This window comes from Callospermophilus lateralis, unplaced genomic scaffold (genome assembly GCF_048772815.1).
Source record: "Callospermophilus lateralis isolate mCalLat2 unplaced genomic scaffold, mCalLat2.hap1 Scaffold_89, whole genome shotgun sequence".
Classification (NCBI taxonomy): Eukaryota; Metazoa; Chordata; class Mammalia; order Rodentia; family Sciuridae; genus Callospermophilus; species Callospermophilus lateralis.
Window position 1 is genome coordinate 2,911,491 of NW_027517018.1, and position 3,447 is coordinate 2,914,937.

The 3,447-nt window shown below is 36.2% G+C and overlaps 1 non-coding gene across 1 annotated transcript; it reads right to left on the bottom strand.

Moving 5' to 3' along the window:
- Positions 1 to 2,978: 2,978 nt before the first annotated feature.
- LOC143641203 (U6 spliceosomal RNA) lies at positions 2,979 to 3,082 on the bottom strand. Its single transcript, XR_013155257.1, has one exon. It is a non-coding gene; the product is annotated as a U6 spliceosomal RNA (small nuclear RNA).
- Positions 3,083 to 3,447: the final 365 nt, after the last annotated feature.

Below are 3,447 nucleotides of genomic sequence, written 5' to 3' on the forward strand. Positions count from 1 at the left end.
CGCCTGGCGCGCGCGGGGCGCTGGGTTCGATCCTCAGCACCACATTAAAAAAAATAAAGGTATTGACAACTACAACTAAAAATAAATAAATATTTTTTTTTTTTAAAAAAAGTAGGCAATAGGTGGAGAGGACTAGAGTGCAACTCAGTGAATACTTGCAGCATGTGTGAGGCTCTGGGTTGGGTTCTGAGCACTACAAAAAAAGCAAGCAAGGACAAAAAAAAATGGAGAGAAACTACTTGCAGCATACATATAAAAGTAATAAAATCCAGAACATATAAATAACCTTTGTAAATCAACTAAACAGAAACCCACTATAAAAATGAGCAGTGGAGCAGATACAATGGCATTAATCTGTACTCAACTATTTGGAAGCTGAGGAAGGAGGAATGCAAATTCAGGGCCACTTTGGGCAACTCAAAATAAAAGTCAAAAAAGACTAGGATGTAGTTCAGTGAGCCTTGATTTGTTCTCCAGAACTGGTGTGTGTGGGGGTGAGAAACAGTGATTTTTATCAGAAGAAAAACAAGTCATCCACAGAAAATAAAATTGCACATTAACTAGTAAAGTGTAGCTTAAAATTCAAATGAAAGGTTTTGGAAGCCTTGTATCAGCTATGGATTTTGGTTGAGCCCTTAAGACAGGGAAGCTGCTTTTCTGGGAACTCCTGGGTGAAATTCCCAGGATGGCGAAAGCCCAGATCATCCTCCAGGTTCAAACAAGGCAGTCAGTTGGGAGATGGGCGGAACCTGACAAGCAACAAAAAAACTGTTTTTCCCCCACATTCTTATCCTGTTTTTCCTGAAGAAGCTCCTTACTATCCCCCTTGGTCTGTACAGCTATAAATAAAGCAAGTGCAAGTTTTTCTCTTTGTTAGGATCAGACCCATCAGGGCTATTCTCCTGTCTAGCCCTTGCTTTTTAATAGATAATTCTTGTCTTTGTCTTTAATTTCTCTTTTTTTGTAATATTTATTTTTTAAGTTGTAGTTGGACACAGTACCTTTATTGCTGAAGATCAAACCCAGGGCCTCAAACATTCTAGGCGAATGCTCTACCAATGAGCCAATATCTAACCCCCTAATCTCTTAATATTACTTTCATAGCTTTTATTTCCCAGCCAGCCCACACACCCGATAGTTACGCACTCCATCCTCATGCAGGATGTGGGCAGAAAAGTCATCTTTTATTCTTCAGATTGGCAAATGAAGAATTTTCTTTCTTTTTCTTTTCAATTTTTTTTTAGTTGCAGATGAACACAATACCTTATATTTTATTTTATTTTATTTATTTATTTATTTTTGTGACACTGGGGATTGAATCCAGGGCGTTGTGCATGCAAGGCACTCTACCAACGAAGCTATCTCCTCAGCCACTATTTTATTTATTTTTGTGTGGTGCTGAGGAAGCACTCTACCAATGAGCTACAACCTGTTTTTCTTAAAATTAGTTGATGCAGGTATGGGAAATGGAGTCCACCATTTGTAGCTGGTGGAGTATAACCTGGTTTATTTGCTCTCTTGGGAGGGCAATTTGGCCACATCTGATAAATACACACACCCTTGGATCCAGAAGTTGCAGTCTAGTGCTGGACAGGATGAATAGTTACTTTATCACAATACATCCATAAAAAGGAATCCAGGAGCTTGGGTTGTGGCTCAGCGGTAGAGCGCTTGACTACCACTGTGTGAGGCCCTGGTTCCTCAGCACCACATTAAAAAATAAATAAATAAATAAAACAAAAGAATTGTGCCCAATTATAACTAAAAAATAAATATTAAAAAAAATTAAGGAAACCAGTACAATCCAAAGGAGCTAGATCTGGATGTCCCGACACTGGAAATATATGTCTGAGATACTTCATAATACTGCTTAAAACCCAGCAAGTTTATTTTTTGCTTGATATTTATGTTATGTTTCTAAATGATAACATCAAAGGTTTAGACTGCTGTTTGCAAGTAGTTTTCACAAATAATACCTTTGGGATTGGGTTGGCTTTATTCTCAGTACATGAGAACACAAATAGCATTGTAGCTGCTTTTTTATTTTCCTAGCTTTGGCTTCTCAGTCTTAGTGCCATCTGAATGTGTTCTATATGAAGTTTTATCAAACAAATTTAAATTTCTGTAAAAAAAATGGTAACAATCTTCGGCAGGGGCTGTGACTCAGTGGTAGTACACTTGCCTGGCATGTATGAGGCACTGGGTTTGATTCTCAGCACTGCGTATAAATAAATAAGGGTCTATCAACAACTAAAATAACACTAAAAAAATTTTTGGTAACAATCTTAAGGCAAATGAACAGTTTTTATGTTGTTAACTAATTGCCCACCAAATATTATAACTAATTAATGTAGAATTAAAAATGAAATAGTTTAAAGGTGTGAAATGGTTAAAAACATCTAGGGTTAAAACATCTAGGGGTTGGGAAAAGTGAGTTCATCTCACAACACACCAAAGACCCATGTGAGTGTTCCATCAAAGATAAAAGGAAAAGTTACTTTCCTTATTATTATTGTAGGTTTGAGAGAGGGGCATAAATTAGGTAAAGTTTTTTGTTTTTTTACAGTTTTATTTTCATTTCACCCAAAATAGGCACTCATATAAATTTACTTAGTAAAAATTTTCATACATGGGAGTCCAATAACTTGACCAAGTTTGAACTTGTGATATAAAATTCACTACCTAGTTCTTTTTTTTTTTTTTTGTGGTGCTGGTGATTAAACCCAGGGCCTTGCCTTTGCAAGGCAAGCACTCTACCAACTGAGCTCTATCCCTAGCCCACTACCTAGTTTTTAAAGAGAGAATGTTATAGAGAATGAATCCCATTTCTCCAGTTTCTTCCTCAAGGGTAGTTTCTATAAATGAAAAAGAACAGTTTGACATGATTTTCTGATGATAATTCTACCTAAGAACTTATGAGAATATTATTTCCCTAGATTAATACAGCAGCTTCTCTTTTTTTCTTTTAATATGCACTGCTTCATATGTCATCCTTGTGCAGGGGCCATTGTCATTCTTGTGCAGGGGCCATGCTATCCTCTCTGTATCATTCCAATTTTTAATATATTTGCTGCTGAAGCAATCACAATATGGCAGTTTCTTGATTGAAGAATTGTACTTGTTATTTTCCTGGTTGCCTTCTTAGAAACAAGTATACATTTTTAGTACAGCCAACTTTTATTTTTCCATTGCCCCTAAGTTTAAAAATATTCACATTATAATAGTTCACATAGTTCTACAGTTAAATAGTTTTAGTCATTTTCTATCATAACCAAGGCAGACTCTTTTTTAAAAAGTCTTTCAGAATCCATTTAAGCTGTCAGCATCATATTCACAGTAAGAACAGCTGCATAGAACCATAAATCTATTTGTCAACCCTTGGAGCTTACTAATACATACATATAGCTAGATATGTGGAAACTCCAGGGAAGTGCTCCAAAGAGGCAG